Genomic DNA, 21,778 nt, shown 5'->3' with positions numbered 1-21,778 from the left:
GTAGATGAAGGAACCAAGTGAGCTCAGTAGGCACAAGATGGAAACTTGGTAGTGCCAACTATAACTTGACAAAAACAACAAAAACAAGTGTTGACTGAGTGAGCATAAGGAGAGCTCAATTTACATGTGAACTGAGTGAGTCAATAACATACTTGCTTTAGGGGAAACTGATCATTTCAAAATTTCAACACACCCCCTTTTTCTCAAGCCAAACAAACAAAGATCACTCTTGATCCAAATCAACTACATCAAAACTCCTTGTTAGGTGTAAAAAACTTGATATTCCCAAAGGCTTAGTAAATATGTCTGCTAGTTGTTGCTTAGACTTACAAAATTCTATTTTGATGTCTCCATTCTCCACCAACTCTCTGATGAAGTGACATATTTTTTTTATATGCTTGCTTCTCCCATGGAAGACTAGATTCTTAGACAATGTAATTGAGGAATTATTGTCACAAAAAATTGTGGTTCCATCCTCTTGTTTCTCATTCAAATCTATCAAGATTATCCTTAACCAGTTCCCCTTAACCAAATAACTTTACATGTTGTTGCATTCGCTACTATGTATTTGGCCTCTATGGTTGATTGAGCAACAATAGGCTGCTTCTTGGATGCCCATGAAATTGCACCCGATCTCATATGGAACATGTACGCGAAAGTACTCTTCCTATGATCTAGGCTTCCAACTCAATCACTATTAGTGTAGCCAAAAAACTTAAAATCATTATCTGTAGTACACAACATTCCAAATTTCTTGGTACCATTCACATACCTTAGGATCCATAAATCTAGAAATCAAACTTATTGCATCCATCATGTCAAGCCTAGTTGTTGTCAAATACATTAAGCTTCCAACTATACTCTTTTACAATGTTGGATACACACTTTTGTTGCAATCTTCCTTACTCAACCTGAGACCTACTACAGTCAGTGTTGGGGCTTCCTTACTATTCTGCAATCTGAATCTATCCAAAATCTATTGTGCATACTTTTCTTGAGAGATGAAAATGTCATTATGCATTTATTTTACTTCTATGCCTAGAAAATACTTCAAGAGACCAAGGTCTATCATTTCAAATTCATTCTCGATGGCCTCTTTGAATTCACCAATTAGGAAATTATCATTTTCAATGAAGATTAAGTCATCTACATACAAGACAACAATCAAAACCTTACTATTTGTTACCTTGATGTAGAGAGTGGGCTCGCCATCACTTTTGTAAAGCCATTGCTCATAAGGTATTCAAGTCAATTCTACTGTACCATTCCCTTAGATCTTTCTTGAGCTCATATAAAGCTTTCTCCAATCTATACACCTTGTGTTCTTCACCTACAACTTCATAACTAGGTGGTTCCTTCACATATACTTCTTCTTTCAATACACCATTTAAGAAGGAAGACTTCATATCCATTTGTGTTGGGTTGCTATTGCTATGAAAGCACACATGGTTTCCATTCTTACAATGGGGGCATAAGTCTCATCATTATCTCTGTCATACTACTGCTTGTACCTCTTGACCACTAAACATGCCTTATGCTTGTCTATTTTTCCTTTAGCATTACACTTGGTCTTATAAACCCATTTAACTCTAATTACTTGTGTTTGGGAAGCAAAGTAGTTAACTCCCATGTCATTTCTTTCAGCAACATCTATTTCCTCATCCATGGCATTGTACCATTTCTCTTCTTTCATAGCTTCTTCAAAGTAAATTGGATAACTTTGAGAAAAATAATACAAAATTGAAACTCTTATCAAACTCTTCATTGTACCTTTCTTCTTGGTATATTTCTCTTAGAAATTTAGTCTTTCTAGGCATCAGGGATGTGAGAGTAGGATTTGAATTTTTAGTATTGTCACTGCTACTATTTTGAATGCCAACTTTGGGTCTTCTTGAGCTCGTTGGAGCTAAATCTCTGCACATTAGAGATTGCTTGTCTATTTGCATTTGTCTGCAAATATCTAAGTTTGTTGCTCCATCATCTTGTCGATCACCAAAATCTTCTTCTTCATCAATAGTTGACACTTTCCTTGGAGTGCTTAAAGATTCATCTACTGAGCCATCCCATGACTGATTTTAAAGAAACTCCACAACTCTTAAAATGATGATCTTCTTGGTGATTGGATCATACAACCTATAAGTATTTGATTCTGAGTTGTAACATGTGAAGATATAATTCACACCTTTATCATCCAACTTCTATCTTTGTTCTTTTGGTACATGTGCATATGCTACACATCTGAAGACTCTCAAGTGTTCAACTATCCATCTATTCCTTGACCATGCCTAAGGAGGAATATTGTCATGAACTAACTTTGTAGAACTAAATTTTAGCCCACAATTGGAATGGTTCCATTATTTCCCATATTAATTTCAAACTTGAAATTTCTATAAATGAAAGAAAATAAAATTTCATTACCACTCATGTGGTTTCTACAACCGTTGTCCAAGTACCATACCTCAAGGTTGCCTTCTTCACCAATTTTACACATAATGAAGGTTATGAGATTGTTTGCATTCCCCCATATTCACATCAGCCAATTTTCATTATGCTTTGACTAATCACCCTACTTCTAGCATTCACTAGCATAATGCCCAAACTTATGACAATAGTAGCATTCTACATTGCTCTTGTTGGAGTTGTAATTCTTCTAAGTACCTCTTCTAGAGTTGTTTTGAGAGGTGCTTACTCCATCTTGATTGCTAGCTCATCCCAAGTTTTGTGCACTAGCATTCCTTTGACCATTCCATCCATGACCTTTACTTCTTTAGCCTCTACCAGAGCCATTTCTTCCTCTCCCCCTACCTCTTGAATTCTCTTGAGCCTTGAAACACTGCTCTTGGGAAGTTGTTGCTGATCTATTGATCCAGTGCTCATGGGTTTGAAGAGTTCCCATCAACTTATCCATGGTCAATGTGGTAACGTCCTATTCTTCCTCAATGGTCATCACAAGATTCTCATATCTCTAAGGTAAACTCCTCAATATCTTCTCCACTATCATTTTCTCTTCATACTCTTCTCCATTTATTTTAAACTAGTATATCAAATTAGAGATTCTTGAGCTAAATTTTGCAATAGATTCATTTTCCTTCATTTGAAGTTCTCAAACTCCCTTTTGATTATCTGTAGCTTTACTACTCTGACCTTATCAGTCCCCTTGAAGTTTGTCTCAAGGATATCCCATGATTCCTTTGAATAATTTATTATTGTAATCTTGGGAAAAATAGTCTTTGTCATTGCCACCTCAATTAGACTTAATGCTTTTGCATCCTTTTTTCGTGACTCCTTCAATTGAGTCTTTTGAGCATTTGTGAGGGTGGCATATGATGTTGGTTCGGTTACATCATTGAACCCATTGATCACAAATTCCCACAAATCATTAGCAACCATAATGGTTCTCATTTTCTTTGCCCATGCATCATAATTTTACAAATTAAAGGATAATGGTTGCTACCATATCTTTCCTGCATCTCTTGCCATGTCAAATATTTAGAAAATAAATGCCCTAACTCATTGTGGATGTGGAGCATTAAAGCTCTGATACCATGTGAAAAATACAACTTCACACTGTGAGCTCAGAATGTTAAGGATCCCAGTGGAGTGCTCGGCAATAGTGGATGTTGAGTGATCTTAGTAACAATGGGAGTCGAGTGACTCGGTCAACAAACAGGAGCTCAGAACCTGAAGGGGATACAACATCAAGTGAGCTTGGTCCACACAAGATGGAAACTCGGTAGTGCCAATTATAACTTGGTAGAAACAACATAGACAAGTGCTAACAAAGTGGGCATAAGGAGAGCTCAGTTTACACATAAACTGAGGGAGTCAATAATAGACTTCTTATCTAGACCTTTCCACCACTAAAACATGATAAAGATAATAGAGAACACACAACTCTAAACTTCTCAAATACTTAATGCAACATGCATAATGAATAGAAAGGAGATGAAAATGAGCCAATACAAATGGATCGATTAATATGTCAACTTGCTTGCTTTCTATACAACTGAGTCAAACTATTACAAAATCTAAGAGCATTTAGCTTCAACCAGAAAAATGCAAAATACTTCAACTAATAAAACTAATCTTAAACTTACAACACTAAAGGCTACATGTAATAGTGTCTAGAGCAATCACTACTTCATAGGACAAAATAGTGGAAAGTAATAGTCATTCACATTTGGAGAATAGATAATAGACATACATTGGGAATAGTAAAATATTAAAATATTTGAGTATTCTTTTCCTTAAATTGTATTTATGATCAAACTAAAATTTGAAAAATCTATAGTTGATATGCTAAAACTACTGCATAACCTTCAACCACTTTCTAATCAATTATAAAACATAAAAATGTTTATGATTCAAGATTCTTTTTCTAATAAATTATAAAACATAAAAATGTTTATGATTCAAGATACTTTTACTTTTTACGTATGACAGCAAAATGGAACCAATTTTCATGTTTCCAAGAGATGGGTCAAAGCAAACAAAACAACAATAAACTATGGCAAAGATTTCTTCTTCTCCTACATAGAAAGTTTAATCAGTGAAGATTGAAGGAGACAAAGTTGAAGAAATGGTAGGTGAAGATGAAGTTAAGCTTATTGGCTTTTGGGCCAGCCCTTTTCCTCTGAGAGTCTTGATTGCTCTTGAAGTAAAGGGTGTGAAATATCAATGTTGTAAAATAGTCTATTAACAAATTTCAATGTTGGACTTGAAGAAAATAACAATGTTGTAAAATAGTCTATTAAAAAATATCTTATGAATAAATTTAGTTTTTAAACAAAAAATCAATGAAGAATTGAGCCATACCTTTTTATCTATAAAATCTATCCAAAACTGAGCCATAGTTCAATCAGATGGATTAGATGGTAAGAAAGCAGAACCTGCCATTGTGAATAAGAATAGGTACCATCTTATTGAGATGATTCATTTCCAACAAAAGGTACCATCTTGTACACCCTTTTCCTCAAGTCCAATCATGACTCTCAAAACAAAAGGGCAATAAAAGAGGTACAATATAACATTTGATTTTGGATGAGTCAATGTAAAGAGATTTATAAATATTTCTATATTTATGTGTTTCTAAATAGTGTTAATTCATTCCATGTACCCTTATCAATATATGTCTATTCCTGATTTAAAAACTCTTTGGAACTATAAGTTTTAACTACTCAACCCATCTAATATAAATTTTCTTGATCTCATTAAATATTCTATAATCATTAAAGATTAATGTTTTTCCTCTTTTAGCAGAGCTTCAACACTCACACAATCAAATGCAACAACAAAAAAACATTTTAGATAATACTTATAGATTGTGAAAATATACTCACTAATATATATATATATCCACCATATTACTTTTATTACAATAGCAAACTAGAAATTTTGATAAGCTTTTATGTCTCTAGAATTCCTTCTCTATGTTCGGTGCAATCACCACCAAACTACAAAAGAAGCAAAAGTGTTTAATAGAAAAATATGTTTTAAGAAAGGGTATGTAGACCAAAAACTTATAATAGCCCCATGAAAAGTGTTAGGATTAAACCATGGACAGAAATAACAATTACATGTAAATATAAAAAATATCAAAAAATAATAGATCACACATAAAAGAACACAAGACACCAAGATTTAGCATGGTTCACCCAATCCCTGGGCTATGTCCACCAAACAACAAGTCTGATATTGTTATGATCCAATGATTATAATCTGATTACAATCCTTAATAGCTTACAACTCAATACTGCCACAAGAACCAATTTTTGCATCACAACAATGAACAATCCCTAGCCCTAAGCCCTTTTTATACAAGTATTTTTACCACTTTAGGGTTATTATTAATAATTATATGTTGGCCCAAAATCTAGGGCCCAAATTTTTTTTTTTACCAAAGAATCTATGAAGTATGTACAATACTTTATTGATCAGGCACCACAAACTAACAAAAAGACAACATAAACTTGTCCAAAGTCAAGTTAGTTTGAAAAATTGTTCTTCAGAGTCTTGCTGAACTTTGGGGTTCTTTTGGCCTCTGGCCTAAATTTCCTAAGACAAAGAGGCATCAATATGCCCAAAGTCAAGTAAGTTTGAAAATTTGTTCTTCTGAGTTTTGCTTAACTTTGGGGTTTTTTGTCTTCTTCTAGCCTTAAATTTCTTGAGATAAAGAGGCATCATAAAATCAACCTGCCCAAAGGTCAAGTTACTTTGAAAACTTGTTCTTCTGAGTTTTTCTTAACAAATTGTCTTTTTTTCCTTCTAGCCTAAATTTCTTGAGATAAAGAGACAATAAAATCATTGAGAAGACTTCCATAAAGCTCATCCATGAATAGTTCATAAGAGCTTCCTTTTAATATTTGATGAATGAGCAGAGGAAAAGAAAATCAAAACACCAAACACAATGTGCTATGGCACAATAAAAAATTTATTGTATTCCATTCACCATGATATCAAATGAATACATAATTCCTTTTTATATGCAAGTGTATAATATTCTAGAGAAATCTTACCATTATCCAACAAGACAAAATATCTACAAACTTCTAGAAAATACTATAGCCAATACAAACTTCTAGAAAATACTTCAGCTGACACAACATAAACATCTAATGATGGACAATTAATTCTAAGTAGAAGTTAATATTTCTAACAATATTAACTTACAGAACCTCATGAAAAGAGGGAGTAGAAGACTCCATAAAAATTCTTGTAATGTTAAACTATGTTTAAAAAAATTGGTACCAATATTGTGTAATATGATATTCAACTTTTTTACACAAATTGAGAGTAATAATAAATTAATCATATTAATTTTTTGTAGAATTTTTTAATATAATTTCTCCAACATTTCTTGTGAAACTTTGAAATCTACCCCATTTCATCTCAACCTTTATAATCATTGTACCCTATGACTCAGATTGCGGCTAACAAGTGAAATTTCTTCACAGAGAAGAAAAATTTGAAAACAAATTAGTCAAGACATGCAACTATTTGGCATATAGATATGAAAGAGAGTACAAATTTTATCCTCCTTTTTGTTTTCTTTCATCCTAATGATGGATCATAGAATGTAATGATAAACGTTATATAAAATTTTGGGCATAATCACATCTAGAGATAATAGCTTAAATATTTCATATATTGTGAAAAAATGTTATCATTAATTACTCTAATATAATTTGAAGATTAATGTGATGTGATTTTATTAGAGGCCTAATTGAATTGTGCGGTCTATAAAGAAACACACAAATAGGGGGCATGTTATATTTTTCAACCAAGTTTATACAATGTCAATTTGTTAGACCAAATTACATAATAAACTTGTAATAAAACATTATGTAAATTTATTATGATGTAGTATTTATAATCTTTAGCACATCTAAAAAAACTAATGGAGGACACATCTCAATACATTACAAATGTAAATTTTAGTGAAACATAGTTTAACTAAGCTTCTAAAATAGAACACTTTGTAAACTGCATTATGAATTGTAGCACACTTTCTTGTTCTAGAAGTGCTTTCTTGATACTCTCCCTCTCCATACACTTCTTCACCAAGCCTAAAATACTAAGAAATTTATCCTTGAACATAATCTTAAAAACTCCAAATGCTTCATATGTAGAAAAGATACTTATTGCTAAAGCAAATGCAATATCTACCATTCCAAAGGTCATCTCTCCAAAATAATCTTTTCCTTTGAGATTTTCTTCTAGCATTTATAAACTCTCTATAACTTCTTGCTTTCCTCCTTGTTCTTCTCTATTAGCCCTTCTTAGAAATGTTGAATGTTGGATCCATCTTTCTATCTTGTATGGCTCAAACATATATATATATATATATATATATATATATATATATATATATATATATATGGATTTCATAATTATATATTTATAGTTTTTTACAATGAGATTTGTCTATTTTTCATATTCACTTCTTATTTGTTTTTGTAGTTATATGATGAATTATTTGTTTCTTATTTTTAAATTTATTTTTCCCAATTAAATTATATAGGTATATTATTGTTCTTTGGATTGTTCTATATGTCCTATCTCTTGGTTTTATTTCTTCTTTGTTTTAGGTCTCTCTCTTGCTTTCATCTTTAAAGTAGATAGAGTGCAATTTGAAATGTAAATGCTAAAAACACTCATACAATTGAATCTAGAATGGAGGATTGAAACAGAGATCTGTAATCTACAAAGTGAGTTATAAATTGTTATCAGATCAAGCCTTGCTAAAATTCTAATTATTATATTAGTCTAAGGTAAATCCTTTGGATTAAGTTTGACCTACCTAGGCGATATTCCATGTGAATGATCTAAAGTCCTCTAACAAGGCTCACTTGTAACCAGGTGATTGAAATCCTCTAAAAAGGTCACCTTTAACAGTATGCATTGTAACCTTCAACAAGGTTGGCCTTTCATAGGACATCACTTCAAAAGAGTGAGAATTAGTATCATGTTACTATTGGTTTTACCCAAATTGTGTTTCCATGTAAAATCATTGTGTCAAATGTGTTATTGAATCTGTTATAATTTATGCTTACATTTTTGCAAAGTTGATTTAATAGTAACCTACAAGTTTAAGTGGTTGTATGATCTATTGGATGTATGCATGATGAATATATTTTATGGATATGAGTTCACTAAGCTGTGAAAAGTTTTATTTTCACATCTGGACCTTGGATAATTGATTTACCCCCCCTCTCATTTATTATAAAGAATTCCAATTGTGTAGAACCTATGGTATTGTGACTAAATTGAAAGCAATTTAAAATGCAATAGTAGATGTTTCTGCAAGACAAGATTATACAAGTTTGATGGATCCCAAAGGTCACCATTATCCCTTGGAAATGAAAATGAAAAGTCCATAAGCTAATTAATTATAAAATAAACTCTAACAACTATAAAAACTACAAAAATCTATATTAAAATTCACGTCTACTTGTAGAAGTCATAACTTTCTACTCGTAGCTTGAAATCACGAACCATTGAAATTTTTGGAAAGATCTTCTAGAGTTCTACATTTAGCATCCAAAGTCTTAAGTGTAGCTATGACTTCTTGTCCCTACTAGTTTTCCCATTTTTTCTTATGAAAACACCCTGAGCATCTTCCTAGACTATGTTTTGATCATTGGTAAATCTATCAAATTACCCATATTATTAGCTAATCTCTAGAGGTATTTTATATTTTTATAAAATTTAAAACTAGACATTAGAGTGAATTATTTTATTCATTATGGGTGAAAGCACAAACCTATGTCACCCTTTTGTAAAGGAAAAAGGCTAACAAAAGTATAAGTATTCACCTTCAATGACATAAAACTGGTATTATTATTTTGAATTTGAAAATGAAGTAAACTAATGAAATGTCTAGAAATGGATGAATTTTAGGATTATAATTTATAATAATTATTTAGAATAAGAATTGATATATTTTCCTAATTTTTGAAGACAAATTTTTAGCTGCTGTAAAACGCTAAAAATTGGGAATCTAATTCCCAACACAAAACTATTCGGAAATAAATTTATTTCCTTTTGATCTCAAACTATGTTATAGATAACATATATATCTAGAACAATCAAAAATAAAAATCAACTTTAGACCTATAGTTTTTCTTTTATAATGATTCAAATTTCAACTCATCTGAAATTGATAGTTTTCATCTCACACCACATTTTTCAAAACAAATATATTCTAACCAAGAGAAAAAATTATACATTCTTGAAGAATACTCTCTCCTCTAGAATGTCATAAAATTTTTAGATTTTTTTGATATGATTTAATATATTTTTCTTTGTCAAAACTGACATCTTTTTGAGTGTTAAATACGTGCTTCTAGAATTTTTTAATTACAATATACTATACCAGCTAATTAAAACACTATAAACTCTGTATGAGAATTTTCTTAACTCTGAGCTCTATAAAATGATTTTTATATGTTATTAAAAAAAATCATAAAAAATAGTAATAGTTATTGAAACACCAGTTTTCTATATTTTTTATTTTTTTAATAATTGGATACAAACTAGTATAAAACATGCATTTAATAGCCATTTCCAATTGGAAAAGTGTGAGACCATATATAACTTAGTTAGAATAAATTTATCTAGCTCATATTTTTTAATAAAATTGATTTTTAGATAGAAATACTCAAATACAGTTGTTCTGATAAGTTGGCCTGAAAGGTGACACAACTTTGTACTTTTACACTTATGGATACATAAATTAAAGATACAATAGGATTGAAGTTAAAAATAAGTTTTAAAGTACATATATTATTAAATTTTAAATTTTAAATTATGTTTCTAGTCAACTTGTCATTACCCTTACATTTTCTCGTTTTGTAATTTTGTCATTTCTCATTTCTGACAACTATGCATGGAACCAATTTTCATATTTCAAAGAGATGGGTCAAAGTTGGAAAGTCCATTACACAAGCAATTACGTCAACAATAGTTTTTTTTTCCCTTGCCCAACAAAGAACATAAAATAGCTATTAACTACAACAGAGATTTATTCTTCTTCATATAAAGATTAATCAGTGAAGATTGAAGGGGAAATGGTTGAACAAATGGCAGGTGAAGATGATGTTAAGCTTATTGGCTTCTAGGCCAGCCCTTTTTATCTGAGAGTCATGATTGGGCTTGAAGAAAAGGGTGTAAAATATGACTTTGTGGAAGAAGATCTCTTCAATAAAAAAAATCCCCCTTTTGGTTGAAATGAATCCTATCAATAAGATGGTACCTATTCTTATTCACAATGACAAACCTCTAGCTGAATATTCCATCATACTTCAGTAAATTCATGAGGTGTGGAGTAATGACCCTTCTTTTTTACCATCTAATCCATATGATCATTCCATGGTTCGATTCTGGATATATTTTATAGAAAAGAAGGTACATGTGGCTTAAAACTTCATTGACTTTTACCTTAAAATTTATAATTGTTCATAAGATATTTGTTAATAGAATGTTTTACAACATTGTTATTTTCCTCAACTTATTGATCCAAGGAGATGCATTTTTCGAAGTGAGGGAGAAGAACATGAAGAAGGAAAGTGACAATTTATAGTAAGTTTAGGAATACTAGAAGAAGCTCATAAAGGAAAAGATTATTTTGGGGGAAGTGATTTTGGAATGGTAGATAGTGCATTGTCCCATTGATTTGTTGGTTTCTTACATATGAAAGATTTGGAGGTTTTAAGATTATGTTTGAGAATAAATTTTCAAGCATTTTTGGTTGGATGAAGAAATGTATGGAGAGGGAAAGTGTGAAGAAATGTCTTCTATTAAAAAAGAGTGTTTAATTGGTAATACAATTTCAAAAATGTTTTGTCCTTGAAACTTAGTCAAACTTTGTATGGCTAAAGAGATCTTTTGCAATGTATTTAGTATTGTTGTCTTTTTTTTTTACATATCTGTCAATTTTTATATATGATGTACAATAGTTTGATTGAGTAATTGTTGATAAAAAGATCAACATCGGAAGTATTAAATAAAATAATATTTTATTACATATTTTTTGGTTAACTTCTTGTAATATTTACATATTAAAAATTTCAATTAGATAGAAAATATTTTTTATTATTATAAAATTATAAATTGATGTTAATATATAGGCCTAGAGAAACAAAAGTAAACAAGATCCAATTGAAAAAATGTATACAAAAAACTTTAACAAGATTGTGTCACATATTATCACTTCTTTCTTATTTCTTTTATGTTTCAATTTTTCTTTTTAAAAGCCAATCTTGAATAGAAATCCTAGTCATCCAAAGTTTGTAAAGTTATTATTTCTCCTACTAAAATTTAAAAATCATCTTGTAAATATTAAATTTGTGAGTAAATTCTAAAATTTATTTCAAAAGATTTGTTATTTTTAATAATTTTACATTTGAGAATGGACATACTTAAAAATCATTCCTTAAATGAGTATTAGAGTAGTAGCCAAAATTCTTCAAAATATGGAAAATTACAATAAGATTGAGCCATGAATTAATTCACATTTCTTGTCTGTTGCCAATACAAAAATTAAAAATTAAAAATTAAATAAAACCCAATCTATAAATTAAAATCCTCCTCTTTTGCTTGTTGTAAAGTTCTTAGTGCTCAAGTAGTAAACTCTAAAAAGAAATCTAAAACTATCTTACATGGACTACAAATTGTATATTAAAAAAATCAAAACTTAATGGAGGTCTTTTCAATAAATAATATTTTTTAGAAGATAGCTACTATTGGATGAGAAAAATGGTGATTGTGATTGACAAGCTGGATGAGTATGCAGGAGATTCCTATCAAGATTTGGGTGGTTCGGCAGCATGGCAATAGAGTGTTGGTTTGGCAAATCAGCAACAGAGTGATGGGTTGGCAGCTTGATAGCAGGATGTTTTACAAGTTCTTTTCTCAGAGGCTAAGATCGGCACCCCTCCTGCTAAATTGTGTGGAGGTGATTTCCCTTTTGGTTAGGAAGATGTGGCATGTTTGAAAATATTTGGCATACATTGCAATTGGTTCTCTAACAAGGAAAATGGAGGGAAAGTGTGAAGTCAGTGAAGTTTTGTGATCCACAAGTCTAGGTGCATCAGCAAAGGGTTCAGTCTAAATTTTCCCCAAGGCTTCTATGTTTAGAGATATTATGAGTCATCATCCTTCTTCTAGTGCTCATTCTGGTAAGTCAATTGTTGGCATTCTTGGTCCACATTCCCCTCATTAGTTTAAGCCTCATTGTTTTCCCACTCACCATGCTTCTCATGGATTCAAGCATAAGAAACACTTTGTAAGTCAACCCCCATTTGATATTTGTCAAGACTCTTAGCCATCGTCGCATATTTCTATGTTGTTGGGAAGTCTTGTCCAAAGATTTGTGTCTTATCCTAACCAAAACCCAATTTTGAGACCCTCTTTTTAGTTGCATCAAGCTATCTTCAATCCAAATTTAGGGTGTCCTTGTCCTACCTTTCCTTTGATTCCCATTCAGAATCAAGGGCAACAAGTTTTGACCCAAGGTACTCTTTCTCATTGGCAACCCGAACCTAGGGTTGTATTTCCTTTTGATATGATCAGTTCTAGAGTGGATCAGTTGTGTTCATTGGCTCTTATTGGTATGCTACAGTCATTGGTGGAGTTTGAATCTCGACTCTCTTGGGCTAGCTATTTTTGGGTGAGTCTAATAGAGTTATTTTTGTTTCTGAAGGATTCTTTAGCCTTTGTTGCGATTTTTGACTCTCACATTCACAAAGCAGAAGTGCACAAGTTTAAGGGTTGGTTCTACAAGGAGGTTGGGATTACTACTATGGGTTGGATGCCCCATTTTGATGTATCTAAATGCTTTCCATGGTTTTTCCTTTAGTAGGTTGCATTCCCAAATCTTTCATTGGAGGACAGAGTTCCTTCTCTAGTTGAGATTATTGCAAATAAGATGGGAATATTTTTTAACGATGATTTGGTTCCATTCTCTGGGCCACATTTGGTAGTAAGTTTTTGTATTCTCATGCAGAAGATGGAACCCTTGCACATAGAAATTTCAATTTTTTCAAAATTTGGGACATGGGTTTAGCAGATTTAGTATTAAGAGGCAACTACTATTGATAGAAATGCCAACTCTTTGGGCCATTTTTTACATCAATGTTAGCATTCTCTTTCAATTTTGCATGCTATTTATCAAAGTTTTTTTTTTGGTCTGAAGGTTTGTTTATTTTCTTTCCCTTGTTCATCCTCAGTATCACACCCTTTAAGGTTGGTTCTTGCTAATCAATGTTTTTTTTGTGTTGATTGTGTAGTGGAAGAGTTGGATGGTTTGATCTAGAGAAGAGCCCTAGGTTGCAAGTAGTGCTATCTATTCAGGAGGTTATTCCTATATCTTCTTCTTTACCTCCATCATTATTTTCATTATCTTTTTCTTGTGTTGATGGTAGTTCTAGTTTTTCCTACTCTTTTTCTTTTTCAGATTCTTGTGATCTAACTGTTGTTGAACTTTTGGTCTCCATTGTATCTCGCCTTCTTATTTCTTCCTTTGAATGGGTTGATTGTCCTCTAGTGCATTAGTCATTTCCTCCTCTTGAAGAGAAAGGTATCATTTAGAAATTGATTTTTTGTAGTCAGCATTTTGTCCCTAATTTGTCTTCTCCTATTTTTTGTATCCGACAAAGAAACTTGTCTAAGATCTGGTAGTGTCATGATTTCGGTGGTGGCTTAGGTCCTTGATGATATTTCCTTGGAAGAGGGTGTATTTTTGAATGAAGACATTAAGAAAAATTATCCATTTGTTGCTAGCTTCTTTGATTGTTCTCAAGAGTTATCCATTTCCCAATCCAAGAGTTCTCTTGTGGTGCAGGAGCATGTCTGCGACAGGAAGACAACCTACAATATGACAAAAATGCAGGGCACAAAGCAAATATCAAAAAGTTTTGAGCTTAAAATCTGAAATTTGAAATGTTTGTGTGTGAGTTTAGAGTTTTATATTTTAAAATAAATGTCCTTTTTTTTGTGGTGGAAATGTTTAGGTGGCATTCTTATAAGCCTACCCAACATTATCCACTTAGGACTTAGTATGAGTTTATTTTATATTATTTTGGGTGTGTTAAAGGTTTCTAATTTTTGAAAATGTTTATGGGAAAAATCAAAGGGAAGAAAATGATGAATATTCCTAAAGCACCATGTGTAGGCATTCAAAATGTAACTGCCACAAGAAAGCTATGATGGATTTTTGGGAGTTACATTAGAAGGTGAATATTCCTAAAGCACCATGTGTAGGCATTCAAAATGTAACTGCCACAAGAAAGCTATGATGGATTTTTGGGAGTTACATTAGAAGGTTTTTCAAAAAGAGAAAGAGTGCATATTGTAAGAGAGATTTTTGGAGAGAAATTTTTTTTGGGAGAAAGTGAATAGAATGAAGTTCTTGAGTTTTCCTGTAATTTTCTTAAGTTTCTAGTGTTGTACAGATGTGATTGTGTAGTATTCTACATACATTTTTCTATTTGTATTTAGATCAACATCTTGGAAGAAATTTGAAAATAAGATCTTAATAGTTTAATATTTCTTTATTTTTCATTTCCTATCAGCCGGATCTCTCTATTGTTTTGAGAGTGGTCTTTGCATGGGGGTTTTCTAAAGATCCTCCAATGGTCTTTGTCAGCCATTGGAGGATCCTCTATAATTTCATGCATTTATTTATTTCTGTATTGTTGTCTCATATCAGGTTACAGGAAAACCCTGTTGTAATGCAGATTTGAATGGGCAACATCTTCATGTGTTGACCCTCATTTCATTAAATTTCTATGCATTTGCTAAAATTATCATTCGTGCATGTGAAGCCTGAAGTCTTGTATTTGATTTTCTAAAGGGTTCTAAATCCCTCTGCATCATCTTGTTCCTACATGTCACTTGTGTTGGTTATTAAAACCCATAAAAAGAGGGGTTGTAAACCTCTACCTTCCAAGGTCAAAGAAGAAATTGAAGCTAGTATTCAATCAACTCTTTTGGAGTCCCTTTCACCTATTATTAGAACTAGGAGTGCAGCTCGCTAGCATCACAATAAAGATTATTTCTTATAATGAAAGGGGTCTAAATGCCCCTGACAAGAGTGGTAGGATTAAAAAGTTTATCTCATCCTCTCATTTTGATATCGTTCCTCTCCAAGATTCCAAAATTTCTCAAGTATCTTTTGAAAAGTTTTGTAGGAACTAGTCCACTTGGGAGTCTGGATGTGTCCCATCTTTTGGAGCCTCTAAAGGACTTATTGTTCTTTGCAAGAGTAAGTGTATTAAAGGCCATATTCAAGTGTCAAAACCCAACTACCAACTCATTAAATTCAATTGGTTTGATGTAAAGTTTTTTGTATTTAAAGTCTAAAGACCGTCTTCACCCCAGGATAAACTCATCCTTTGGGAATCACTTTCTAATCAGATTAGTAAACTTGATGATCTTCCAGTTTTTATCAGTTGTGATTTTAATGCCATTTCTTTTTTGATTGAAAAGATTGGGGGTAGTGAGAATGCTCAGAGGATCATAGATGAGTTTAGTTTTTTATTCAAAATAACATCATGTGTGATGTTCACTTTTTTGAATGGGATTTTTACATGGACTAATCATAGGTCTGCTACACCTATCTCCTCTAGATTGGATAGATTCCTTATTTCTCAGGACCTAAAGCTTCTGAATTTAAATCTCTTTGCTGAAATTATGTCTTCTTCAAAATATGATCACTTTCCTATATATCTTGCATTGATGAATCCAATCATGTCAAAGAAGTGTTCATCCTTTAAATTTGAAAGTATGTGTTTCACTCATCCCCATTTTCTTCAATTGTTTTAGCAATGGTGGATTAGTGCACCTTTCTATAAAGGTACCAAAATGTTTCAATTTTTTAATAAGCTTAGATTTGTGAAATCCAAAATTAGAATCTGGGATAAGGAAGTATTCAAGAATGTGTTCCATGAAAAGTCTAGGGTTGAAAATGATCTTAGTCTTATTTCAGATCATGTTTTGAATTTTGGGATGGATGCAGAAGTAGCAGAGAAACAAAAATCTCTCCAATTTTATTGGGAAACTATATGTGCAATGGATGAGATTTATTGGAGATAGAAATCTCGCAAGTTGTGGTTAAAAGAGGGTAATAAGAACACGAAGTTTTTGCATGCCTCTACTAAAACCAAGAAAGCTTCTTCATCTATCTTGTCCATTAAAAATGTTTCCATAGAGGATACTTTGGTGTTGGAACAAGACATCAACAATGAGGGACTAGGTTTTTTCAAAAACTTACTTGCTCCTGGTGTGTCCCTGAGAGATAATAAGTGTGATAGGGATGTGTTACTGTAGTCTATCCCACTTTTAGTTACAAGTGTAGATAATGATAACCTTATGATGCCTTTCAGTATTGATGAAATCCATTCTGTTGCTTTCTCTATGGCCCCAAAGAAAGCCCCTAGTCCTGATGGTTTCACCATGTTATTCTATCAGAAGTGTTGGGATGTGGCCAATTTTGATTTCTTAATGGTTGTAGAGGAATATTGTAAGAAAGAATATATTCTTAAAAGTTTTAACAAAATGAACCTCACTTTGATCCCCAACTCGAATTCACCCCCAAAATTTGTAAATTTTAGGCCCATTTCATTATCCAATTCCATATATAAGATCATAACTAAAGCTATCTATCTCAGGCTCAAATCCCTAATCCGTAGGTTTATTTCTCCTCAACAAGGAGGTTTTGTTTCATGTAGGGATACTTTTGATGGGGCTCATGTTGCATTGGAAGTTGTACATACTATTGAAACTTATCAAATATATTCTTTTATAGCTATGTTAGATATGATGAAAACCTATGATAAAGTGGATTGGGCATTTCACTTGGAAGTCCTTTCCAAGTTTGGTTTCTCGGCTACTTGGTGTAAATGGATTAAGATGTACCTCTCTAGGGCCTCTATTGTAGTTATTATCAATGGCATACCTTCTTCCTTTTTCCAAGCTACTCAGAGAGTCTGCCAAGGAGATCTTCTTTCTCCTTTCTTGTTTATTAATATGGTTGAAACTCTTAGTAGATACTTAGACAAAAATTTCTTTCCAATTAGAAGGGTATAAATATACTAAATCCAAAGGTCTTTGTGACCAATTTTTTTTAGATGATACATTTTTTTTGGAAGGTCCTTTATAAGTGAGGCTAGATGTATTAAAAAGATTCTAGATACATATAATTCTAGGTCTGGTCAGGTCATTAACTCGAATAAGTCAAAAGTCTTTATTCTCTTTACACCTGACTTTGTTAAGAAAATAATAATTAATATTCTTGGCTTTTCAATCAATGATTTTCCATCCACTTATTTGGGGATCCAATTCTTCATGGGACAAGTGAAAGCTTCATTTTAGGACAATGTTATTAGTAGACTAAAGAGTAGAATCTCAACCTGGAAGGCGAGGTGGCTCTCTCTCTCTGGTAGATTTTTATTGAGCAAAATAGTTCTCTTAGCTATCCCTAACTATTATATTTTAGTTCTCCAAGATCCATCATCTGTTATTACTTAGATGGAAAAAATCATTCACATGGTCCTCTAATATGACTAATACTAGAAAGATCCCCTTAGTGTCCTTGCAAAAGCTCTCCACCAGCAAATTTGCTGGAGGGTCTGGTGTGCAAAACTTATCTCTTCAGAATAAAGCTTTTGGAGGGAAATTAGTCTAGAATATATGTTCCAAACCTCAGTCTCTATGGTGTCAAATTATGCAAGTGAAATACTTAGATTCACCTTGCTATCTTAGAATCTTTACTATTTACAATCCCCCATCTAGGTCATCTACTTGGAATTTTATGATGTCTTCTAGAGAAGTTGTCACCAAGTTCTTATCTTGGTAGGTTCGCTCTGGTTTTAATGTCTCCTTTTGGAAGGAATCTTGGAATGGGTGTCCTCCATTGTCTCATTACTACATTAAAGGAGGTTATGGGGGTGTCATCTTTAATCTATGCAGACCTTTTAGTGGACTATGTTGATTATATTGACATTGTGTAGCATAAGGTATGTTGGAAAGATCCTTTCTCTCTTCCTATTGGAAGAAACTTGGCTAGGAAACTAGCTAATATTCTGGCAAAAAGGTTGGTTTTTCTATCTAGAGGTTGTGATAAATTAATATGGTGCCCTACTAAAAGTGGTTTGTATTATGTTAAGTCTGGGTATGAGGCTTTCCTACGTATGTTTGAGTAGAATATTGCCCACTGAGCCTTTATTTTTTGTTGGGATAAATGTGTCCTACCTAAAAATGGAGTTTTCTCCTATTGGCTATTAAAACCAGAATCATTATGAGTGATGGACTAGGCAAACTTCATATAGATGATCCCTTTAAATGTTTTTTATGTGGAAAATATGAGGAATCAATTGATCATCTTTTTGTGCATTGTCAATTCTCTCTGCAATGCTCACATTATATCATGGGGAAATTATCTATCTCTTTCCCTCTTCCTAGATCCTTATGGGAGTTGTTCTAAACATGGCCCATAATGTTTACTAATTCAATCTTTGCATGATTATGGACTATTTCTCCATCATTAGTTATATCTTCTATTTGGTGGGAGTGTAATAAGAGAATTTTTAGAAAAGAGGTGGCAGATGTGAACATAGTATTTTCCACAATTGAGCATCTTATCTCTAAACTAGTAAATAATTATGCTTCTAGACATTTTAATGGGAATGAAATTTCTCATCTTGGGATAGTTCAATAGTTCGATCTTGGAAGGTTATCTCACTTCCCTCTTCTCCTATGTTTCCACATGTTAGAAATATCCCAATACATAGAAAGTCAATTAAATGGAAGCCTCCTAATTCATCCTTTGTTAAGCTAAATTTTGATGGTTCATCTAGAGGAAATCCTGGTGAGTCACGTATTGGGGTTTTTCTGAGAAATCATTTTGGTTAAGTGTTGGCTTTTTATGCAGTGCCTATTAGTTCAGGTACTAATAATATGGCAGTTCACAACTGCTTTGCTAGAGTTGAGGGTGATTCTTCTATTGTTATTAATGCTTGCATTCATAGGAAGAGTAATAATTCACATCTTTTGCTATGTCTTCCAATGAATTTTGGGTCTCATTGACTCTTTCGATATATATATTTTATTCCATGTCTATAGGGAAGGTAATGCTTTGGCAGATTGTTTAGTAAATGTTGGATTTGTACTGATATGTTTCTGGATTCGATTGTGTTAAGATGTTTGTACACAATCGAATCCAGAAACATATCAATACAATATAATGGATTGTGGAATTTTGTTCTCTTTAAATGTTGGATTTGATAGAATTATTTCAGACTCTCGATCTTCTGCTACTTTGTTAAAAAAGTTCCCCTCCATTATCTCTATTATCAAGTATGAGTAATTTTTGTTTTGCTAGCTGTAAGCTAGTAATTTTATGTTAATATATATTTAATGCCATCATGTGTGCTTTATTTATGTATATCTGATTATATAGTTTACATATATAAGCAAATATGGGTATACGTATGTCACATATGATGTTAATTTGAGAGTATTAAGCATGGTTATATAGGATTAGTAGTTGGTAGCTAGTGGATAGTTTATGATGATATGTCAATGGGCTTATTGGATAGTGGAGTTAACATGAATTAAAAGTGGGTCCAACATTTGTACTTGGCATGCTTATGTGGTGGCATACTTATTTGGTGACATCTAAAGTTTGGACTTTGGTTCTTCTTTCGTATTTCAAGATCATGTTTATTTATTGGTAGTTGTTAGAAGGCTTATCATTTTTTTGGCATTTTGATATGGAGGAAATTAAAAAGTTCATCTAATGGTTGGATTATGATTTCATCTTCATAGCATAAAACCTTTTATTTTATAGTGGCGTTGGACAATTTAAAGATAGTCACTTGTGCGAAGTTATGATAGCTTTATTCTCCCTTTAGGATAACACATTTCATACATGCATCGTAGTTTTCTCATACTATGCAACAAATTTCATATCTTTCTAAGATAAAGGTTATCATTGCAAGCTCAAGTTATTAAAGTGTCAAGAATAGAAGTTTCTTTGGTTTTGATTAAGTAAAAACAAGTTTTGAAAGGACCTGAAACCTTGTACAAAGGGACAAGAAAGATATAACAATGAGAATCTTAAAACAACTATGGAGAACCACCTAGAAAACTAGAGAGAGACACTAATGTTCCCAACAAGAGGGCAACCAACCCAAGTCAAACATAGACCATCAAGATTTACATTTTGGTCCATTCTTTAGAGACCGTAAGGCTATATCAAATGAAGGTTTGGAGGAATTTCCTTTTTTCTCTTTAACTGAAGTCCAACCATCCTCTACCTTCCCCAAAAAAATTTGCCAATCCCCACTAACACCCAAAAACCCCCCAGCTGAAGAGCCAGTAGCAGTGTTCTAGAAAGAGTCAACAGTAGAAGGGACAACAACACAATTCTGACTCAAAATAGGCAAAGGGTCCAGAACTACAAAGTCAGCAAGAGATGGAAAATCAACAACACTTTGAGTCAAAACCATGGAAGGGACAGCATGTGCAACATCGGAGGCATCCATAGAATCCTCATCCAAAGTGAGATCAGTATGTGAAAAACTATCCAACCCATCCACAACCAAAGCAACTTTCTTAACCATATAATGATCATCTGAAACTCCCAACCACCAACAAGGTGATTTCTTCGATCTAACCTTATCAAAGGAGCATTGAGCAGCAAGATGTCTATTATTATGACAATTCCTACATCTAAAGGGTATACCTTTGTAATCGATAAGTTGAATCCAGGAACCACTTGAAGAAGCCAACTTAATCATAACAGGGAGCCCTTTAGAGATATCCATCTTCACAACGATGCAAGCATATGTTTTCCTAAAGACATTGGAGGGAACCAAATCAACCATTAAGAAATCCCCAAGGCCATCCCTCACAACCTCCAAGATTGAGTCCTTCCATAGGTGAAGGAGAAGATTCAACAATCTAACCCAAAGAGGAATCTTATCAAAGGACTTCGTAGTCAGGTTAAATGCCAGATACCAAGCTTTGGCTAGATACTATAGTCGATTTGGTTTTTTGGGCTTTTTTTTTTGTTTTTGAATTGCTAAGGGTGTTGTTTTTGGTTCTGTATTCTAGTCTTCTTTGTGGTCAGTGAACTCTCTAGTAGGGGTTAGTTATCTAGTTGTGCTCTGCTTGGCTTGCTTAGCATTACACATGGATTATTACCCTAGAAACTACAACTCAATTTCTTGAAAACTAAAGATTGGGAAATGTCATTTTTGGGTTGTATCAAAGATGA

At 32.6% G+C, this 21,778-nt stretch overlaps 1 pseudogene; it reads left to right on the top strand.

Annotated features, from left to right (window-relative positions):
- The first annotated feature begins 4,579 nt into the window (after positions 1 to 4,579).
- Positions 4,580 to 11,315, top strand: LOC149559773 (glutathione S-transferase U25-like; annotated as a pseudogene).
- The last annotated feature ends 10,463 nt before the right edge of the window (positions 11,316 to 21,778 follow it).

Source organism: Cupressus sempervirens, chromosome 4, assembly GCF_028749045.1.
Source record: "Cupressus sempervirens isolate cs-2001-9-10 chromosome 4, ASM2874904v1, whole genome shotgun sequence".
Classification (NCBI taxonomy): domain Eukaryota; kingdom Viridiplantae; phylum Streptophyta; class Pinopsida; order Cupressales; family Cupressaceae; genus Cupressus; species Cupressus sempervirens.
Note: the sequence above shows the minus strand (reverse complement) of the source record. Positions and strands in the feature narration are given on the sequence as shown.